A 23,927-nucleotide genomic window follows, 5' to 3' on the forward strand; every position below is an offset into this window, starting at 1 on the left:
AGACTAGAATTATAGCCTCTGAAGTAGAGCTGTGGCCTGCATTCTTGCCTAGTGGGGAAGCTCTATTTGTCATAAAATGTACCAAACGCTTCCAATACAGGTGAGACTGATGCAGAACTGCACTGCACGCTTTTTGGTTAGTCTGAAAGTTTGGTAGAATGCTGGCCATGCTGAAAATTAATCATCTAGCTCTAAACTCAGTAGATGATCATTTTGACTAAGCTATTACATTATTTCACTATCTCTAGTGATAAATGCAGCAATTGGACTAAAGAGGAGACACACAGGGCACTGAGAGTTTGTTTTTTGTTGCTTTATAGGGGAACAGATTTGAAAAAACTCCTACACTACCTCCCCCATCTAGCTAAAGGGCTTGGCAGCACCAAAGCAGAAATTGGTTTGTATTAAATTAGGGCTCATTTTAGAATTTATTTTGTAGGCAATCCACTGCTATAGATTGAGAAAGTGCAAAATGCTGGTGAGCCAGTGGCAAAAAGGGTCTCACAAAGGAGAGACGGTGAAAGCCTTGACTTGTCTGCCATTCACATCAAGTTTGCAACAGAAAACAACTAAGATACAGAGGAATCTGGTTTGGGGAACTTTACAATTCAGATGCCATATTCTCCCACCTACTACAAAGGATGCATCCTCAGCATCCCAAGCGTACAGGATGCTATGACATAACACCAGAATCTTTTTGTGATTGGCCTCAAATTGCTGTATAGGCACTTAGAGGGGTTTTGTGCATTGAATGAATGGTCAGTGGCCTAGTGATTAAACGTGCTAGCTTGGGCTGAAAGACATTGATGGTCTTGACAGATGTAACACTTAGAACCATCTAAATAAATGTTAAACTCCAAGCATTGACAATGCATAAGAGTTTGGGTTTTTTTGGGGGGGGGGGGGGGCAGGGGCACAACTCTGGACTATCCCCACTCCTGCCAGGCCTTGCCTCCAGCTGGCTTGCAGCCCCGTGCCCCACCATCAGCACAGAAGTCTTCCTTCCCCGCTTTATCATCCCCATCATGTTGCCAGTGACCCCAAGAGTTTAGATGTACAGGCCACTTTAAATGACTTGAAACTTCCTGGAAGGTTTCAGAGTCACAGTGGGAAAAGCAAATACTATTTTGAGCTGGCTGTCCTTTAACTGATTCAATGCCATATGAAGATACAAAGCATTCCATGCCTAATGTTTCATCAGTCCTCCAGGCATCCCAAACTGCATCAGCGCCTCACCTTCTGTCCCTCAAACACATGCAGGACAATGGGGCTGCTCTGCAATGCAATGCAGTATCTGCTTCCCTAAGATCTATTGCCTATAGCAATGGTTCTCAACTTGTTTAGACTCAAGGCACCCATGGATAGACTTGAGCAGAGGAGATGCAGCATTTGGCAATGGGGGTGCTGCAGAGGTAGCTATACCCCCATTCCCAGCCTTCTCCACACATCCACCCACTGGTGTGAGCAGGCCACTCTGTGGGAGCCTCTGGGGACTTAAAGCCCCCAAGGCATCCTTCTCTTTTCCTCCCTGCTTAGAAGGCCATCCCCTCCTCACCCTCCCCTGCCTGCAGCAGGAGCTGCTGCTTTCCCTGCTGTTGGGGGTTGGGGAGGGTGCACTTCTGAGCCACTCCTGCCTACTGCAGCAAGGCTGCATGAGGGCTGGGCTCAGCTGGGCCAGCCATAGCAGCAGAGGTGGGGGCAGGATTCTCCCACCCTGCCCAGTCCCTCCAGAAGCAGGTCCAGGGAAGGGGAACCCTTGTCCATCACCACTGTTACTGTCCTAGCTGAGCCCAGCACCCACACAGCTCAGCTGGAACAGGCAGGAGCATCTCTGAAGATTCCCAGCCCCCTTCCTCCAGGACAACAAGGCAGGTGGGAGAGGAGAGGGAGGGGAGTGGAGATGCTTCTGAGCACAGAAGGGAATTCTTACCTGCTTAGGCCACTTCTTAAAAGTTTCTGGAAGTTTCAGCAGCACAGTCCAGCCAGGAAGGTGGGTGCAGCTCCACTCCCACATTCACTCTGCATCCACTCCTGGACTTGAGGCACCCCTGGATAGACTTGAAACACCCTTTGGAAAATATCTGATCTTAGTTTTCAGTCTTGTTTGCTTACAGAAAAAAAATAGAGCAGTTTTTCTGTTGCAAAGAACTCTGAAATCCATAACAGGTCTTTCTGTTTGAAATTTGGGTTTGTCTTGTGAATCATGTTTGATAACCTAACAGTGCTGCTAATAGCGTGCTACCATGTAGCACCTTTGGAAGGACCTCACAGCACCCCAGGGTGCTGTGGCAACCTGGCTGAAAATGATGGGCCTACAGAGACTACAGTCCACAAGGGCATTGAAAGCAGAAAGCCTCCATTAGTTTCACTTCTTTGCTAGAAACCCTGGATGGGATCCCAGGCTTATCGGGTGGGGGAGTGGCCCCTTGCTTCTGGTTCCGGGTTGTGCCTGTGACAGTCAACACTTGTCGGGTGGGGGGCGGACAGACAGCCATTGCATATTGGGCACTTAACAGGACAGAATGGCTGTCTGTTCCATGCTCTTTGCGAAGTGTCCTAGCTTGTTAACTGTTAATTTGGTCCTCACTCAGCGTTGCTGCATCCAGTCCTGCCGTGAAGCTCCTACCCTGAATGCAGGGATTAGAAGAGACAGGGAATTCTTGGCAAAAGGGGGCAACGGGTGGAAAGTCAGAGCCCCCAGCCCCCTCCCCAGGAACTATGAGCAGGGAGCTGCAGAGTTCCCCACCCCCTAATACCTGGCAAACCCTTTCACTCCAGCCTCTTGCCCCAATCCAGGTCTTCTGCCTCTTCTTCTAGGGAAATCCTGGGAAACTCCTGACTGACCCCTGGAAAGTCATGTCTGGAGGCATTTTGGCAGCAGTGCAATCCCTACAAGGTGAAGGATCTGCTTGAAAGCCTTAGCAGTACACATACACAGACACTTCTGTCCAGGGCTATTTGTGACCTGGTTCCCAATCAGTGACATTCTTGGAATAGCTCAAGCATTGTCTGTCCACACTCTGATGTTTAATTCTCACTCTGCCACCACAAGCACCCTGTGTTTCTTTGAATAGGTCACTTAATATTCCTGGAGGCCTGATCATTAGAAGTGCAGAGTATCATGTGACCTGGAAGCCAGGCTCCTTCAAGAGATGGTGAGGGGCCAAGGTACTGGGGCAGTGAAGAGCAACACAGGTAGCTATTTAAAAACCCCATGCTTAAGACTTCTGTATCAAAAGCTAATTTTATATTCACAAAAGAAAGGCAATCTTAATTAAAGATGTTACCTAGCACTACACTCACCTGCTGTGGTAATACACAGCAATGCACAAGGTTTTGCAAGAGCTGTAAAACAGGTGGGAAGGTACAGACAAGTAGTCAGAGTAACCTCTAATTACACCAGACCCTAAAGAGAAAGTCCTATTTCAAGTAAAAAAAACCCGCATAAGAGATATTTAAGGCTTTCAAGTTTTAAAAGCAGAGTAGTAGCAAAACAAGTACTTGAAAGACATGTATGTTATGATGACTACTTGAGATTACTGACAGCAAGGGGATTTAGTATCTGGCCCTTTTACAAGAATACTTGGTCACTTGCTACATCTCTGTTTACTTATATTTATAAACCAAGGCAGTTTCATTCAGTCACTTAAATGCTGAAGCCACTATGATACACCCCACAAAGAAGAGGACATGTTAAACATGACTTTTGACAAGATCAGAGCTATTTCAGCTAGTGTTAGATTTAGAGAAAGCTTGATTTTGTTGCAGAGGAAAAGATGAGCCCGTAAGAATCCACTTGACATTATCCTTTCAAGCTTCCTGGGAGGGGAAAGAGTTAAGTGTTCACAGCAAGAGAGATATTACTAAAACAAAGCCTCCTCCATAAGAATAAATCATTTTTAAAAAGCCAAGCATAGTGCAAAGCTTTGCTTTGACTGCAACCATCAAGACTCCAAGCTAAACACCACAAAGGTAGAGGAACTACCTGTCAAAAAGAGAAAAACCAACAGCAAAGCCTTACAAAAACTGAAGCCCTTACCAACAACGGATAGGAATCCTACCCACCACAATCCTCTTGTTTCCTCTCTACCCCTTCCCTTTCAACCCACCAAAAGAGAACAAACCTCCCCCCTTCCCCCATCACCACTTTTATCAAACACCCTATTTCCAGACCAGCTCAGTCACCTGATACTTAGGTCTTGTCAATCACATGGGCTTTAATGAATTTAGGTGTATCAATCAAGGTCCTCAGTTAAGGCCATTCTGGTTGGGAAACCATGCTGATAGGAATAATTGTGCCTCAAGACAGGGAGCCTCTTAACACCTTGAATAACATATCACATTAATGCTCCAACCCAGTGGGCTTACAGGTCATGGTCAACACCTTAAACTTCACCTGGAGACAGATAGGCAGCCAGCATAGGTCCTGGGACACTCACTGGCATTACATTCTCCCTGTTCAACAAGCAAGCTATTGCATTTTATATCAGCTTCAGTCTCTGGATGATTTTCAGGTGCAGTTATGGGCAGAGCACATTGCAAGAATTTCATGTTGAGGCAATAAAGACCAGGGTAACAGGCTCAAGATATACACCCCAAAACAACCCCTCCTATTGCAAACTTTATAACACAGAAATAAATCTTGGTAAATTTTGAATAGTACTGCTAAATATTCCAGTTGTGTGGCATTGAAGGGGCAGCTTTGGGGGGAATGGAGGCTGCTGTTAGTACACCTTTACTTTTTCAGTGGCACAAAAACTTTCTGACACAAAAGCCTTGTGCCTGAGGTGTCTTTCAGTTACTCTGCTGGAGTTGCCTTTTTACCTCAAGGTGCCCAGTTTGAGCTGTGTGGTGTTTGAAGATCCCAGACTTCTACCAGGGCAGAAGAGTTCATAGTATCGTAGGAAAACAGTGCTGGGAAGTACCTTACAAGGTCATCTAGTCTAGCTCATCTAAACAAGTATGGCCACCAAAAGAATAAGGGACTGGGCATGAGGACTCAGGAAGTCTCTTCCAGTTCTGTTGTGGAGGGAATTTAGTGATGGTAAACAGTGCCAGTTTATCTAACAGACATGGCCTGAGGAAGTGGCCCTGGTACACAGTGAAGAAAAAGGCCAAAAAAGAACTGGGGGTCATCTAAGTGCAGGAGAGAAAACAAAAAACGATGGGGAAATGTTCAATAATAGAGTATCAGCAGGAGACTCCCCACCCTCAGTGAGGCCCTGTGTGACAGCTATCCTGAGCCACCCCATCCAGGCCCTGGCCTTCCTGCTGCAGTTGCCAGGAAGAAAGCCAATTGTGGCAGTCACTATTTCTCACAGGGACTCCTGTGAATGAGGAGCTGGGCTGAGAACCAACACAATTCATCGCACTTAGGCAACCAAACAGCTATCTACTGTCCACAACTGTGGATCATATCAACCAGCCCTGGAGCTGAATCCATGATCTGGAGGCGCAGGGCTCCACATTGCTAGGCCCTGGTGGTCTTTAGCTTCTCTAAAGCAACACAGTAATGCCCATATATAAAACAACAGAATGATCATAAATCACTCTTCGCACAGGGGTCTCTTCACACCACTGCACTGTATGAATGACCTGTTCCAAATCTGGGTGGGGGAGATCTCATTGTAGCAGGTCAGTGGAACAATAGTACAGTGCCACCTTGCTTAATATGTACCTTTTCCCACTGTTTTGTTGATGGTCTGCCAGTGCAAAAGCATAGCTATCTGGCACCGGATTCTGCTGGCAACATGGAATGCCAATGTGGAGTAATTCTGTTACAGCCACTGGAGTTACTCCAAAATTACATCAGTGTAAATCTTTTCCTTCATATGTTTGTGAAACACAAAACTTGCCTTTAAGTTCATGTCCAAAGATACCTTCTGAGGCAATGCCATCTGATTGATGATTGAAACAGGTTAGAGTGTCCATTGGCACAATGTGAGCTCAGCTATTGGCTCACATTTTCAATCCACAACTATTGTTTCTTCATTGCATACACAATAAAAGCTGCTCCACACTGGAAAATGCCAGAAGTCTGTGCAAGTTTCCTTCATAATGGTAAGTCAGTGTCTGTGTAACTGTAAGATTGGTTTTTGGTTTGAGTTTATCTGAGAGTTGGATTTATTAATTCTGTGTGAACAAATTACTTACTAATTCTTTATTAATTCTGCATGAACAAATTATTTCATAAGACCACCGAACCTTTTATTACAAGCTTCCTCTTCTTTTCCAGAAGTTCTTGTTGGTCCTCTTCCTGGTCCTTATCATCTTAGGGACCCTGTGTGATGCCGAGTGTTATATGAGACCTCCCAATAAACATGGTAAGAACAGCATATCTTCCAATCATGCTTAGGACATTCAATTCATTGATTCAAAGCATCACTTGTGGAGTACAATTCACTGAAGTATTCAGATTTCACACCAGCTGAGAGCATCTATAGACAGACAGATACAGTAGTTTCCAAACAATAGCAGGGCAGAGTTCCTTTTTAAAAAACAGTGCATTACCGGGGGGTAAAAGATGCCAATCCTGAAGCTTCTCCATTCCAGCACCACTGTTTTGTGCTGCTTGTTGTTGGATATGGAAAAAGGCACTAGAGAACTATTTCAGGTTATACCACTTGCCTGCTTGATTGTGCAAGGGGAGATATTTAATGGTTAGAATTGGGATTGGCATTAGAAGAGAACAAGGTGCTAGTAATAGCTCCGCTACAATCCCTTAGTCACTCAGGCTGTTTGCAGATGTTAACCCCCCCCCCCCCCGCAATGGTGCTTTATTTTGAACTTGGCATGCTCCTACACCCAGCCCAGCACATACCCAGAAGAGGCAGTGCCTTAGTTGGACCCAGCTTACCCAACATCTGTATAGATCAGGTGCTTCAGTGGAGATTTATTGGCACTTTTATCGAATAGCTGATTGACTTGATAAAGTACCAAAAAGCCCTGCAGAAGCACCTGATTTATACAGATGCTGAAAAGCTGGGTTGAAGTAACATGTTACTGCTTCTGATAAAGTATGGATTTTTTGGTTTGTCTTTTTTAACATCTGCAAGCAGCCTCAGTTATACTATGTATAAAACAGGTTTCAAATACCTACTTCCAAGAATTGTGATAAGGATTTTTCAGAAAATGAGTACTGTTTGCAAAAGTGCCTAAGTATTTTAAATGCCCAGATCCTACTGGGCTTCAGTGCCTAAGTTACTGAGATGCTTTTGAGAATGCTATCTATTGGGTGAAATGCTCTCCCCATTGGAACTGATAGCAAAACTCCCCCTGATTTTAACTTGGTGAGGTTTTCAGCCTAAGGCATTTCTCAGACTTGGTATAATACTTGAAGTACATCTCTGAAAAAGAAAGATGTGTGCCAGATGGTATTTTACTTTATCATTCCATGCACTATTGTAGGCTATAGGAGCAATAGTGCTACAATCAGTTGCAGAGCACCAGGCCAAATTCAGACCTGGTGTACCTCCACAGAAGTCAGCACTTTAACTGCTAGCATGAAACTATAAGCCTGTTTTTTACCTTTAATATTAAAGATTAGATAGATCTACTGCACCTTGTTTGTTGGTTTTTTGTGTTATCTAGGTTGTATTGAAAACAGAAAGCGGTATAAGTTTGGTGTAGTATGGAACACTGATGATTGTTTCAAATGTAAATGTAAGCGGAGAGCGATGACCTGCTGCAATTTGTAAGTTCAAGTAGACTTTTATTATTTTTATCTGCAAGTTGGTTGAAATTTTATACATTTCAAAATTTTGGTGTAAATTTGCTTTGACATTCCAGAAGATTTAGAAAACAGGTTTTCGACCTGTTTTACAACTGGTTCTAGCAATGCCAAAAACTAAACCACATTCGTTGCATCCAGGCATCTGAAAAACTGTACCTCCAACTCTCTAAACACGGAGTTAGATGTGCACTTGTTGTTATAGGATTTTTTTCCTTATCACTCTCCTCAATCTTTCCCTGAGTCTCTCACTTAGAGTACAAACAGGCATTGTTTTTGTGGCAGGATCCACTGTGCTGGGATGTCAGGCACAGGCATTGCCCAGAGCTGTTGTCCCACAGGATCAGGTCCCTGTTGCTCCCAGGCCTTTAGGGGCCAGATCCTGCAGGACAGCCTCAGGTGCCTGGCCAGAACCCAAGGGGGTTCCACGATTTGTGCTTGCAGCTATATAGTCCCCTGTGGCTCAGTGGTTGAATCCTTGTCTACCACACGGGAGACCCAAGTTCAATGTTTGAATGCTTATAGCAACACAGCCATGGAGGCACCAAATGTCTGGACGCAGTCTGGCCTTTGCATTCTGTCTCAGTGGCCTAAAAGGTGTCTGTGTGTAGGTCTGGGCAGCTTTCAAAACTCCTGCCTAGCTATATGTATTAAAGGTCTGGGTGACCTCTCATGCATACACCATGATCTGGAAGGGTCAACAGTTGCTAAAAGCTAACTTTCAGACACAGGCTCTGAGAATTCCCATGCAGGGGATTTCAAGGTGTGCATTTTGTGTTGCAGAGCAAGGGAACCCATGGAGTTCCCTGCTCTGTGCTTGCAGATGTGCTCTTCAACCACCCCTTGGGATACATGCATGACACCCCAGTAAGAAATATACACCCCAGAACTGCCTGCCCAGGGTATCTGGGGAGTGCAGGCAGCCCTTAGTTGTGGAGATCACTCTGTAAGTGAACAGATGTCCTCCGAGATACGGTGCAATGAACTGTTACTAGGCAAGAACATTACCTTAACACAACCAAGACTGTAGCAAACATGGGGCAAGGATGTCTGTTCACTCGCAACTTGTGTTGCCATAAAAAAATTGTGGTGGCACATGGGTGATGTTGATTTGCACCCTTACTGGGTATGTGATTTCTTTCCCCCCTCATTTTTTCTGCCCCTCACTCCCTTTTGCAATTTGTCTAGTGACTGTTCACTGCAACTGTATAGTAGGGCTGTATGAAGCTTCAGTCCCTGATTTTGATTTGGTGGAGATTCAGCCCGATTTGGTGGCCAAATCTCCGAATCCGAATCAAATCAGAGGACCCTTTACTCTGTCTGAATTGAATCGGAACCCTCCGAATCAATTCAGACGTGGAGACAGCTTTAAATGTTTTTTCTACATACCTCTAGGTAGCAGGGGTTGGAAGTGCTGCGATGCTGGAGCACATAAAGCATCCCACAGAAGCATGAAAGGTCCCCACCATGCTCAGCAGCAGACCAAGAACTGGACAAGACTGCACTTCTGGTCCACTTCCGGGTCCACCGGGGGGCCCCCCTGCACCCACCTGGCTTCGTGACTGGTGTCTCCTGGGTTGTGGGGGGGAGCACCTGGGGTCCCCCTGCAGCCAATTGCTGAGCCAGGGAGGTGCTGGTGGTGGGGAGGGGCAGCGTGTTTACTGGCAGACCCAGAAGTGGAGCAGAAGTACTTCTGGTCCACTTCTGGCTTCGCTGCCAAACATGTGAAGGGCCCCCCATGCTTGTGTGGGATGCTCCATGTGCCCCAGCATTGTAGTAATCATGAGCTATGCCTGCCAGCTTGAGTTATGTAGAAAAAACTTTTAAAGCTGTGTCTGTGTCCAAATCGCTGATTCTCTGAATCGGCATCGAATCTTCAGATTCAGATTCGGCCAAATAGAATCAGAGAAAGTGATCTGGATCAACTAATTGAATCACAGTCCTTGATTCGGGCTGGTTCTGAATCAAATAGGGTCCGCTTCACACACCCCTACTGTGTAGCCCTCACTGGGCACCTATACATGAGCAGCAAGGCAGCTGCAGTGTGCTGTAATTATAACATGCTGGAGCATGGTAATTACTGTGCTTCAGCACCCTTCAGCATCTTGTGTATCAGCATTGCCATGCTTAAAAATAGCAGCAGGAGCACTTTACCTAAAGCTTCTTCAAGCACCCCTGCAGCCATTTTCAAGCGCGGGGATTGATACATGAGACTCCCCGGGTGCTTTACTCTACACACCAAGACACTCTCAGAGCCATTCTAATTAAAGCACTCCCCACATGGGTGACTGGTGCCACTTTGGTCAGAGGGGGCACGTGTCCCCCCAGCAACCAGTCAGTGCCTGGTGGGGAGCTCCCCCCACAGCTAATCATGCTGACTGGGAAGTGGCCATGGTGCTACATCTGGTGCTCCCACTCCCCAGCCGGCACTCACAGTGGGGGCACTGGCGCTTCTGCCTGCCCCCCGCCCATAGCCTAAGAAGGGAGCGCGGCCTGTCAGGGCTACACCAGCACTCTCAGGGGGTGCACGTGCCACTACCGACTCCCCACACTCCTGGAGCATGTGTATAAATGCCCTCTGAATAAAGGAAGTTATGAGTTGTCTTCACTCTGTCACTGTGTGGGAATCCATGTACAGTCCAGGATGAACATGACTATCTGTTTAATCCTGAACAAGGTAATTTCAGAGAATTGCATTTCTATGCTAAATTATTAAAGAATCATCTCCTTTTTTACTTGCTGCTAGGACAAGAGATCAGAGTTCAGTGTTTTCTTTCTGACAGTCAGTGGTACATGCAGTTACCAGAGACCCTGGATTAGAGTGTAACTTCCTCTGAAATCAGCAAAGGGATTTGACTTGGTAAATATCAGTTTTTATCCTGATCCACATGTAAATTCATGATTTTCAATTTACCTCTCTTTGCCTCAGTGTTTTCACACCCCAAAACTACGATAAGGTGAATTGTGTCGCCTTGTTTCACAAAAGAACCTGCACTATCCGTGTGGTGAGGAAGAAAAACCCTGACATGCCCTGCAAAATCTACAATGGAGTTGGCTAAGATCAGTTTAAAGTGCTTCTGTTCTTCAGCCTCTCTTTTTCAAGTTGAACAGACCTTGGATCACTTACATTGAGGAAAACGGCCAATCCATAGGGTCATGGGAATAGGAGGGTTTTCCCACCCCACCTCTTTCCCTGCTCTACTTGTACCCTGCCAAGCTCCCTACACATTCTCCACTCCTGTTATCATGAGCAGCTTGTCTTGCTAAGGACACACATGTAATTTACATTTAATTTAAGATTATTTGCTGTAATTGCATCTCTGATGAAATCTGGAATTTAATAAATTCACATAAAAATCAAGGTCTTTTTTTCCCCCCATATAAGCAATTAATGAACCATTGTGTAAGAAGTCAAAAACTATGTAAACTTCACTGAAGACCTTGGTTTCAATGTCTATTTTATCTGGGAATTGTTCAGGGCCTATTGGGACAGGTATTATCATATCCAGCACATGGACAGAAGAGTAGATATTTTTTGTTTCTTTCTCATTCAATGTTTCCTTCAGCCTGTGAGGCTGTGTGATTCATAATAACCACTGTAGCTGTGTCCAGATCAGCGCAGACATGCAAACATGTCTGTGGCGCCACATATTGCACTTTTAGATATTCTCCAAGCTGCAAGGGCGTGCTGCTCAGATTTGTGCACTGCTCTGCTTTGTTTTTTCTGTGTGGTTTTTTTTTTTTTTTTTTTTTTGACTCCTGGATATACAGGGGTCAAAAAAACCTGTGGGGGGGGGGGGGGGAGTGGAGCATCACATGCACAGGCAGTGCACCACCCAAAGCAGAACTGGGCCACCTAGAGCTGTACTGTGGCTGCCAGCCAGGCTCTGCACAGCAGAATTGCCACTGCTGAAGCCTTGGGAGGCCCCCAGAAGCCCAGGTAAGACTGTTGGGGCCAGCCCAGTGCAGCCTCCCCTACCTGACCGTGGGTAGCTCACCACATGGCAAAGTGTGTCTGGTATAGGTGTTCCCTGGGGACAAGTAGCAGTGGTGTAAGTTGCACTGCTGCTACTTGTCCCTGAGGAACCAAACATCTATGGTCATCTGGACACGGACTGTGTGCGCTGCATGGACTTAAGTATTTGCACTCCCCCTCTTCTGTTGGGTGCTAACCATATCTCCATGAAGGAGGTATCTGGTAGGGCTGTGTGAAGCTTTGGGTGCTGATTCAATTCGTAGGAGATTCGGCCTGGTTCAGTGACTGACTCTCTGAATCCAAATCAAATCGGGGGACTATTTAGAATGCCATTTAACAAGGAGAAATGCAAAGTGTTGCACCTAATGAGGAAAAACATCCAACACACCTACTGCCTAGGAAATGACCTGCTCGGCAGCACGGAAGCAGAAAGGGATCTAGAAGTCCTAGTGAACTCCAAGATGAACATGAGTCATCAGTGTGACGAAGTCATCAGCAAAGCTAACAGCACTTTATTATGCATCAGCAGATGCAGGACAAACAGAACCAAGGAGGTGATACTTCCCCTCTATCAGGCGCTGGTCAGATCACAGTTGGAGTACTGCATGCAGTTTTGGGTGCCACACTTAAGAGGGATGTGGATAACCTGGAGAGGGTCTAGAGGAGGGCCACTCATATGGTTAAGGGCTTGCAGGCCAAGCCCTATGAGGAGAGACCTGGACCTCTTCAGCCTCCACAAGAGAAGGTTGAGAGGCGACCTTGTGGTTGCCTATAAATTCATCATGGGGGCACAGAAGGGAATTGGTGAGGCTGTACTCACCAAGGCACTCCTGGGGTTTACAAGAAATAATGGCCATAAGCTAGCAGAGAGCAGATTTAGACTGGACATTAGGGGGAACTTCTTCACAGTTAGAGTGGCCAAAATCTGTAATGGGCTCCCAAGGGAGGTGGTACTCTTCCCTACCCTGGGGGTCTTCAAGCAGAGGTTAGATAGGCATCTGGCTGGGGTCATCTGAACCCAGCACTCTTTCCTGCCTATGCAGGTGGTCGGACTTGATGATCTATTGAGGTCCCTTCTGACCCTAACATCTATGAATCTATAACCCTACTTGACTGAAGCAATAATTTTGCACCCGCTTCCCCTACCTCAGGGGTTCTCTACTTACCCTCACACCTTGGTAGTTCTGACTGCACCCTGCTACATGCTACCACACCTAGTCCACCCCAGCTTTACCCCAACTAGCCCCAATTCCCTCCTCCCAGCACAGACCCCCCAAAGAATCCTACTCAGGATGCATCACAGTTCACCAGGGCATCTGACCTAGTGGGTAGAGCCAAGAGTGGAACCAGGGATTGCAACAGTGGGACAGAGGCCCAGAGTCAGGAATCAAATGCCAAGCCAGGAAATCAACCAGCATCAGAGGTCAGGAAGCAAACCAAAGTCAAGCCAGAGTCTGAAGAGATGAATATATGATCATGGGTGCTAGGGCAGAAGCCAGAAAAGTTACCAGAACAGGAGCTACTCAAAGACGAGACCAGTAAATCATGCAGCAAAGTTTGGGTACTGCAGGAGTTCCTTAAAAGCAGACCCAGGACCAATCAGTGGAAATGAGCTAGGCTCAGCTGGCCCTGGTTAGTCTGTTAGCCAGTTAATCAGGCTGCAGGGCACAAGCCCCACTTATCCTAATTCTTATAGGATGCAGCACCAGCTCCAGCACTGGGATATGGCAGAGGGAAGAGGAGGTATGGAGACTCCTGAGAGCCACAAAGTCCTGAGAGACTCCCTACAGAGTACTCCACTCCTGCTCAAACACCAGATGGTACTGCTGTGCTGTGCGTCTGATTGAACTCTACATCCAGTTTCTTTCCCACCATAAAGTTTCCATCAGCTTTGGTGGCTTCCTTTTTTATGGGTGGTTGCATTTTTTCACACAGATTTTATGTATAGGCATTTTTAGCCTGACTATTTATGGAGGGTCCATAAAATTACAGACAGCTAGCAGCCCTGTCCCCACTCCAGTGCCTCAAGCCTGCAACCTGTTGGTTCCTGGCCACTTCTGCCTGCTCTACACTGCTGGAGACCATAGCTGCTGAAGTCTTAAGGGCTCTTGCCTCTGTTCTGGCACTTCTGTGCCTGTCCCAGTGCTCCCACTCAGTTAGTGCCCAGGGCATGTGCCCCCTGCTCACCCACCCCTAGTTACAGTACTGATTATCATTATGTATTAGGTAGGACATGCTGTCTGTCATGCCACTTGGGGCTGCTTTGTCATATTCTACCTCAATTTAAAATAAGCCCTGATTCAGGTCCATCAGTGAAGCTTTGACTTTAATGAGATGGTTCTTATCATGCATGGCAATACTTAAAATACTATGGTCTTTATAAATCCATGGTGTGTCCACACCTTGAATACTGTGCCCAGTTTTGGGCCCCCCACTTCAAAAAGGATATAGAAGAACTAGAGAAGGTACAGGGGAAAGCAACAAGGATGATTAGTGGTATGAAGGGTCTTTCATATGAAGAGAAACTAAAGAGGATAGGCCTATTCAGTTTAGAAGAGATGCCTGAAGGGGGATATTTTAAGTAGGGGTCTACCAAAATTGAGATGGCTGATGGCAAATTTCACAGGGAGGCTAGAGCCCAGGCAGCCATTTTAGTGGAGCAAGTATGTTGTCCCCTGCTGCCTCTGATTGGCCAACAGGCCCCTGAAGTCCTGTCCCTCTCTGTAGATTGCCAGATGGCTCCAGACCACTACTTGCTAATAATAATGTGTTAATTATTGGCTTCCGTGGGCTTAAACCCCCTTATAAGCACATGGAAGCCATTAATTGATTCATTATTAAGCAAACTAAGTGGCCATTAATAGCTTTTGTGGGTTTGATCAAGCCAGTGGAAGCCATTAACAGCCACTTAGATTGCTTAATAATGCCTCAATTAACAGCTTTCATGAGCTAAATCAGGGCATTAAACCCACAGAAGCCATTAATTGATATGTTATTAAGAATTCTAAGCAAGTAAACTCTAAACTGAAATATCTTAATAAAATAAAGCAATGCACACCATAAATTGTAACTAATACCAACTATATACACTTTACTAATATCAACTATATATACTTTAAATAAAGGATATTATAAAAAGGAGTTTACTAAAACTGAATACTATCCTTGAGACAGGCAGTTCATGCTATGTATTAAATGCAAGCATGCTGCACCCAGCCATAGTCACTACAGCAAATTCTGGGGTGACTGCAGCCCCTAAAGTAGCCCCCTCCCAGTGCTGCTGCTGCCTGCCCCAAGCACAGCCCAGTCCAGCCCCCAGCCCACCCATTCTCTGTCTCTGTGGGGTGAACACTTCTCCATACATAGCCATGGTATTGCAAAAATTGCGGTTCGTTTCTCTGGAGGCACGCGAAGAAATCTCAGACACACACTTATTAGCAGCACAAAGATGTATTTGCAAATAGGGTCAGAGCAGAGTCAAAGGACTCAGATTACTCCGAACCCCTGAGGAAATTCTCAGCTGGTATTTTATCCTTCCCCTCCTGGGCACGTGTGCAGAAACAGGAACTCTTACAGCTCATTTCCGTTTCATACAAACATGTATGTGGCTACGTCACTTCATCCATCGCATGTATATTATAATTAACTACTTAAGTATGCAGGGCGGATAAGCAAATATGCATCAGCTAATTGCGCATGCTCAGAAAGTTCTTTAGGTCACCAAGAGTTTAAATCCCCACCCCTTTCAAGGACACAGTCAGTTGAATTCCAGCTTCTGTAATCTGCATGAGAAGGACCAGGGGGAGTGTGGGGGAGGGAGTGATTTAGCATAAGAAAAACTGTAACAAGGCTGGCCAAGGAAAAAAAAGTCCTTGGCAGTGTTTTTTCTTATCAGGTGCGAGATGCAAACTGTGCATTTCTAACAACACTCCATTTCTAACAATATTCTAACAATACTCCATTTCTAACAATGGCATGCTCAGCATCCACTGAGTTCATAGGGATAGTGAGGCAGTGTCTTGCCAGGACATAAAGATGTGGAAACTAGTCACAGATGGAGTCCCTGAACATGGGCACAGGTACAGGCATCTGGCAGTCTTTGACAAAGTTCACATAAGCAGCATGTTTATTGTTATGGTCTTTTCTCCATCTCGAGATTGCGTTCAGTAGTCAAGGGTCAAAATTCAGCAAAGATACCTGGTTGGGGTCCAAATTGTGAACAGCATTAAGGAAGGGGACAGCCAGTTGTCTGAACCACAGTGGCAGTGACAGGTCATACCTGCAGTACTGGTTTAGCTTCACACCTATTTCCTGGAATAGGTCCCTTCTGTGCTGGTTTTCACAAGGACAGCTTATCCACATACTTATCTTGACTTCTTGTAATGCTCTGTCTTTGACCCAGCTTATCAAATCCATCACCTTGTTGTGTGTGTGGTGGATCACAGCCTGCTGGCATTCAAACCACCACATCAGGAGCTCTATGAACCCGGTGGCATTTTCAGCCACAAATGTCATGTGATCTTGAATGTTGCCTCGTTCTAAGAGAACACAAAGCTTGAGCATGCACTGTGGGTTGGGTGTGAGTTACAGCACCTCACTCACAATCTGCTGGTAGTGCTGCATATGCTTGGCATGGTAACAGACCGTGTCACACCAAAAATTCCACCGTAGGAGTGCAGATTCTGGAGGCAGCAGCACAGTGGCACGTGATTCCCCACTTTGACTGGCGATGGACTCCCTGAACTGGACCTTATACCCAGGACAGTGTTTGAAGGCTTTCCTGAAGGAAGACACCAGGCTATCCACCATGGGGCATTGCATGAGCCAGATGTCCCTTATTAGGGACAGAACGTGAGCATTGCAGGCGACATAAACAGTGTTGGGCAGCATTCCTTGGAGCACATCAGAGAAAGCTTTGCACACGTACATGGCATTGTCAGACAGGAAAGCTGAGATCTTATTAAAGTCTACATCAGGGGTTTTCAATGTTTTTTAACAAGTGTACCCCTTCAGCTCATGTACCCCTTTATATTTTTTCTTTTGGGGGGGGGGGAGCAGATGAAGGCCCTGTGGTGAGGGAGGGAGTGGGGCAGGTGCTACTCAGCTGGGGGAGTTGTGGGATGGAGTCACAAGTGGCTTGTCTGGGGGATGCAGGGTATGGAGGTGGCTCCCACTGCTGCACGCATGTTGGGAGGGCATGGGGGTGTGCCACCAGATCTGCATGTGGGGGGCGGGTGGGCTGCTGCTGCGGGCTGGGGTACTGGTTTCTTCCCAGCAGGGGGCTGGGCTGTGCTTGGGGTGGGTGGTGGCAACACTGGGAGGGGCCCTGGGGGGCTACAGCAAATTCTGGAGTGGCTACAGCCCCCCACCCATAGTCCCACTCCCATAGGCTCCTGTGGTAAGGGAGGGAGTGGGGCTGGGGCTGGAGCTAGGACAGAAGCTGCCTAGCTGGGGTGGAGCACAGGACAGACCCGTGAGCAGCTCATCTGGAGGGCACAGGGGGGTGGCATTTCCCACTGCTGCATGCACCCTGCGTGGGCATGGGGGGGTGCATGCCCCCAGATCTGCATGCAGGGCATGGGTGGGCTAGGGCCATGGCTGTGTGGGGCTGTTCTTGGTTGGGGCTGGACTGGGCTGTGCTTGGGGCAGGCAGCAGTGACACTGGGAGGGAGCTACTTTAGGGGCTGTAGCCACCCCAGAATTTGTTGTAGCTACCCCCAACTCCCCCTCCCAGCCCAGCCCAGCCCAACCCCACCAGGAATAGCCTTGCACTGCCCCACCCCCACCCCACAACATCCCACAGCCTGCTGTGCCCCATATGCAGATCTGGGGGCATGGGTCCCCCCCTATGCCCTCCCGGGGTACATGCAGCAGTGGGAACTGCCACTCCTCTGTGCCCTCCATATGACCTTCTTGCTTGTCTGCCCTGTGCTTTGCCCCAGCTGGGCAGAGTCTGCCCCAGCCCCAGCCTCAGCCTCACTCCCTCCCTCACTGCAGGGGCCTACAGGGGTGGAGCTATGGAGGTGGGCTGCAGCCACTCCAGAATTCACTGTAGCCCCACTAATCATCCTACCAGCATTGCCACTGCCCACCCCATGTGCAGCCCAGCCCAGCCCAGCCCAGCCCAGCCTCCTGCCAGAAAGAGCCAAGGGCAGACCTGGCCCCATCCTGCCTCACCCCGTGTGCAGATCCAGGGGCCCATGCCCCCCATTCTCCCCTGAGGTGCACGTAACGGTGGAAGCCCCCGCCCTTCGTGCAGCTCAGTCCTGCATCCCACCCCAGCTGGGCAATCCCTACCCCCACAACAAACTTACCAGTCAGACCCAGCTGTTCTCCACATGGCCGGGCTGTGCTCCTGGCTGCTGGCATGCTGCACTGTGGCTGCACGTATGCACGTGGAGTTCTGCATACCTCCTGTGACCCTTTTAAGTACCCCTAGGTGTGGGTACATGCACCCCCGGTTGACAACCACTTGGCTACATCGTAGCTGACAATAACCTTCCTGATGGCTTGGGCCAGAATGGAGAAGGAATGATACTGCATCAAGGCAGCCTTCATGGATGGTACATGTGAAACAATCACTACAGGGAGTCTTGGTGAAGCTTGTTGGCACATGTAAGACTGCCAGCATTTGGTACATTTTGGCTTAGTAGTCCTTTAACTTCTGTGATTAAGTTTTTCCAGTAGGATGTTCACCACTATGAAAGCCTCCATGAGGGAAAATGCTTCCTCTTGCCTTGCCAAGTTGCTTTCTGTGGTCCTTTTAAAGTCACTTGCTTCTTTCTCAGACCTTCAGCCTCTGCAGCAGGCTTCCTCTTCCTATGTGCCTCAGCCTCTGTGCTGATCTATGCTGGTTTTCCTGGATGCATCCAGAGTTACATTGCATGAGGTACAGAAGAGTCTGTCTCCATCTGTGTGCAAGATCTCTGCAGGATACTGTCTTATACACTCCAGGACTGATGTCTCTTGCTGCCTTAGAGGATTTCTTCTCACTGAACGTGTTGAAGAAGAATCCTCCTGAGCCAGAAGCATGCATGTGGGTGCTTTAAAAGCTGGCATGATTTAGCTCAGGGGTTTTTAAAGGGTAAAAGATGATTGGAGGGCTTGGAATGCCCTTTCCTCACCAATCAGGCCCCAGAGACTCACCCTCCATGTCCCCTGATTGGCCCCTTGGGTCACCTGGAGGGGATAAAAGGGCCAGCGCAGCTGACTTAGGAGAGATGAATAAGGGGCTGTGAGGAAGGAGTTTCAAAAAGCTGGCAAGAGCTGAGCCGGTGGGGTAGGAGTAGTTGCCCCAGAAGCACTTGAATGAGTGGGACCTGCAGGCAGCAGTTGGACCCTCAGCTGTGCGGCTGGCAGGAGAGGCTCCCTGCTGGGCTCCAGGATCCCTCTATGAGAGGCTCCCCCTGCTCCAGCAAGGATCTGAGCAGTGGCCTGAGGGGTTCCCAGCTCTGCTTCCAGCTCCTCCAATAAGAAGCCAGGAAGCTTGATGTGAGGCAGGTGCTCCCAGAAGGTCAAAACCCCTAGCAGTGTGGGCTGGTACTGGCACTGGTGGCTGTGTGGTAGAGTTTTTGTCTATTGTTTAGGAGCTCTGAGTTCAAGTCCCAGCTGGGATGACTTAGGTTGAGTAAAGAGATAGAAAAACTCTTGTTGCAGTGAAAAGGGCTCATTGTATATCTGCCTAGGCCCTATATTTCTTGTTATTTGACATTTTGTATTTTGTGCCTTTTACATTTCATCCACCAGTATTGTTCTGCTGTTTGTGTCTCTTATAGTTTGTTAACCCTGTCTTTTGTCAACTGGATGAATATGTGTATGATTGCAAGTGTCTAACCTTTGTTGAATCCTGCCCCCTCGGGGTGTTGTAGTGCCCCCTGTACCCTCTGGTTTATACCTGTTGTTATGTTCCCACTACTGTTCTCTCATTAAAAGGTATATGGCTACATCCCCATTGGTGGTCTGGCTCCCCACTATAGGGGGAGGAGGGTCCCTACACCTCCCACAGCACTTGTGCACCTGCTCTGATCCCTTCAACTGGAGAGGGGGTACATCTTGGACTACCACCCAGGTTACACTGGTGCCAAAACCTTCCTGCTTCCCTGGACTGAGCCTGTTCCAGGGGCTCAGCCTCTGATAGTGATTACTCTTTCTCTCTCCCCCACTTACCCATCCCTCCCTCCCCACTCCCTGTGCTTCCAGACACAAGGGTTCCCTGCCTTTTTCTCTGCTTGCAACTTTCTTTTGTTCTTCCCCATGCCCCTTCAGAAATTTTGTGCCTTTTCATGGGATCTGTGCTTTTTCAGAGACTGCTTGCAATGACAGTTTCTATGAAAATTGTGAAATCACAATTTTGGTAGGTCCCTAATGATGATAAGCCTTTATAAAACAGTAAATGGTGAAGAGAAAGTAAATTGGAACTTATAATTTCTTATCTCTCAAAACAAGATTGAGTCATTATAAAATTACATTAGTAGGTATTAAGTTTAAATTAACAAAAGGAAGTTCTTTTTTCCACAGTGTGTAATTCAAGTGTGGAATACATTGCCACAAAATGCTGTGGAAGTTGACAGGTTAGCCAGATTCAAAAAAGAATTGGACAAATTTTTGGAGGACCGAAGCTTCAGCAGCTACTGAACACAGGAGAGAGGGGTACAGCCTCTGAGTCTGAACTTCCTAGATCTCATATGCTGGAGGCTGCAAGTGAGACAGGAATAGGGGGGGAAAAAAAACCCTGGTCATACCCTGTTCACTCTCCCTTTCAGCATCCACTCTGCCATTCTGTGACACAGGATACGTTTCCTATTATATAAGTCAATTGAATAAAAAGTGCTGATCCTGATGGACACTCGCAGCTTCTGCTGTTTGTTTACAAGCGGTGACCAATGGCATCCACAGGCATCCTAACTGTATAAAGTACATGCAGTGTAATCCACCACTCGAGTGCATCCCTTCATCAACTGTTTAACAATACAGAGCCACCCCATGTAACAGGTAGTGGAGAAGAACACCATAGTCAATTGGAAACAGCAAGGGGACATGGATATATTGGATGTATTTTCTTGTTATATATGGGCGAGGGCATCAAGGTTTGTACTGCTTGCCTCACAAGAAATGATCAGGACACGGATTTAGTAACTTACCCTAAAAACTGCCTGTAATGGGATCACTCCCCAAGGAGCAGCCGTGACACCCCTTGGTGGCCAAAAGACTTCTGCCCTGCTCAGTCTCTAAGTTACTGCCCCATTTCTCTTTTGCCTGCTGTGGCTTGATCTCCTTAATCCATTTGGAAGGGGAGGCTGTCCAAAGGTACTCATGCCTCACAGCTGTTACCAGCCTTTTGTACCAGTGGGGATTCAGTCCCAACTCTCCTTTCTGATGATTCAGGCCTCTGTGCCCTTTTCAGTCTCTGGCCCTCTTGAGCTGTGAGCCCCTGGCCCCAGTTTCTGCTCTTTCTGGGCTGTCGGCTCACTGGTCCTGTCTGGTCACCACCCGTCAGGCGGTGGGTCACTGGCCCTAGTTCTCACCTCTCCATGGTTCTGGTCTTGCCCCTCCAGAGCTGTGGGTCTCTGACCCTAACTCTGCCTTTCTGCTGTACTGGGCCCTTGGTCCTGCCTCTGTTTTGCTATCCCACTCTCCTGCTTGGCCCCTGGCCCAGATCTTCACTCTTTTGGGCTATGGTGAAGCTCACACCATGTCCTGGTAAGCTCCAACCTCACTTGTTTCTGTAGCACTCTGGGACCTTTTACTGGGCTATGGGCTCTAGGCCCTGGTTTCAGTTTTCCCTGGGCTGTGGGCCTCTGGCCCTGGTTCTCACTTCTTTAGGCTGTGGGCCCCTAAACCTGGTCTTCTATGGCTTTGGGCCCATGGCCCTATTTCTCATCCCTCTTGGGCTCATCCCTCTTGGCCACTTGGGCTGTGGGCCCCTGGCTCTGACTCTTCTCCTGCTCAGGGCTCTGGCTACACCCTACTCTGTATGCTTTCTCTACCCTGCTTAGGGAACTGGGCTTACTAACCCTGGCTGGCTTCAGCCTGGGTTGTTTCAGCCTTGTTCTTTGCTACCAGCCTGTTTAAGCCAAGATGCTTTTGGGCCTCCACTTTCCTTATTGCTTTAAACAGAAGCACAGATAAACAGACAATAAATGCATTAGTGCAAGTGCGGAAGTGAACAGAGTAGTTATATAAACCATCTCAGATTGCCTGACTTCTGTAAGACAGGAAGCTTCTGCTTCTTAAATTGCTGGCAGGAGAGACCTATCTGTCACTGTGCAATCTAACTGCCTTCTTGTCAGGAAGGGTAGACCGAGTGCTGCTCTTTGGGGTCACATCTTTTACTAAACAAAGCAGAAAGGACTTCTGGTGGACAATCCTTGGTGAAGAGGGTTTGGGGATCACATCTTTTACTGGCTGGTCTGCATAATAGGGTAAAAGTCTACTATAGCTGAAAGCTAAAGGGGCTACTCCTTTAGTTCAAGCAGTATAGACAGGAAAGATAATGAAAGAGTGGATGATCCAATGAATGTATCCTGGGTTTTGAGGAACCTGCATTCAATTCCCTACTCTGCAACAGACTTTCCATGTGACTTCCCTGTGCTTCAGTTCCCCAATATATAATGGGGACAAATGCACTGCCCCGCTTTTGCAGGATGCTGTGAAGATAAATACACAGTGCATGGAGATAGGAGTGCGGGTAGCCCTGGGCTGCTTGCTCCCCCGTCTCTGCATTTGTCCTGGTGTTTACCACTTTGGTATGGATCGCAGCACTTTTTGTCCAGAGTTTTTTTATTGCTACCAGAAAATCCCAGTAACAAATTTTGCCCCAGCACTGCAAATTAGCAGCTGCACACTGATTAATGTGCAACTTTAATGTTGAACTGGGAAAAAACCTGGGGTCGTTTGACCCCAGTACTCTTTCCTGCCCAGGCAGGGGGTTGGACTTGATGAACTGCTCAGGTCCCTTCTGACCCTACCAACTATGAAACTATTAAAGATTGTGAGGAGGTCAAACAACAGAGAGGTGGAGACCATATAAATACCTAAAGTAAACAGGCATGTGCTTGTAGCACTGAAAGTCTTTTGTTTATACCTAAGTGGGGTCCTATGCACTTGCCCATGTTAGAGTACAGGACTATCCTGAACCAGCAATAAGATACCAAAATATCTGTGGCCTGACTCAATACTTGCTAGACATAAACTTACAAAAGCCATTCCTGTGGTTCAGAATAGCCTATTTCAAATAACCAGGCTTAAGGTATGAGAGGACATCTCCATTTACTGCAAATAAATCTGATCCAAAGCCCATTGAAGTCAGCTGGCAGACTCCATTGGATTTGGATCAGACCTATACACAGCCAAAGGATACAGTAAAAACAGCTCCCTCAAGACAGGATGAATTTATGGACTTTAGATATTGATGGTCACCTTCACTAACAAGGAGACTGTAATACAATGCCTTAGTGCAAATGACCACATCTCACACTCATGGCTCAGAATTTGCAACTTAGTAACTACTTTCACAGTTATACCTCACTAGAGGAGACTGGATGGTCACCTTGCTGGGATCACTTGACCCCAGTTGTCTTTCTTGCTTGGTGCAGGGGGCTGGACTCAATGATCTTCCAAGGTCCCTTCCAGCCTTACAATCTATGAAGCTATGAAAGTAACAAAGGCTTATGCTGCTTCTGTTCTGGTGTGGGTTTTGTGCCAAAATCCCAAGGTTCCTCCTGTGCTCTCAGCAACAGCACATATTCACTACTTCTATGCAGGTGCTGTAACATGTATTTATGGCAATTGTTAGGTTACTAGCTGAAGACAAAGCAGAGTAGCAGAATATCCATTGGTGGCTATAATGCCTGTATATGGAAGGCCCAACTGAGGCTGTCCTAGGTCTGGTACTATTCCTGGCACTGGTTTTTGTTCAGTGGAAAGCATTAAACAGTCTGTAACTCACTCTGTTAGGTATTTCTGTGAAACACTGGGGCACTGGGGGCACTTTTACATGATCCACAGGTGGGGAGCAGAGAGCGGCTTGAAGAGCTGCTTTAATTAAAAAACTGATGCGTCTCACGTATCAGTGTCCCTGCACTTAAAAATGGTGGCAGGGATGCTTGAACTAAAGCGTGTTCAACGAGCTTTAGTTCAAGCACCCCGCTGCCATTTTTAAGCACAGAAGCATTGATACACAAGACACAGGAGGCTGCTGAAGTGCAGTAATTGCCACACTGC

This window comes from Crocodylus siamensis, chromosome 7, assembly GCF_052110815.1.
Source record: "Crocodylus siamensis isolate JL-2025a chromosome 7, ASM5211081v1, whole genome shotgun sequence".
Taxonomy (NCBI): Eukaryota; Metazoa; Chordata; order Crocodylia; family Crocodylidae; genus Crocodylus; species Crocodylus siamensis.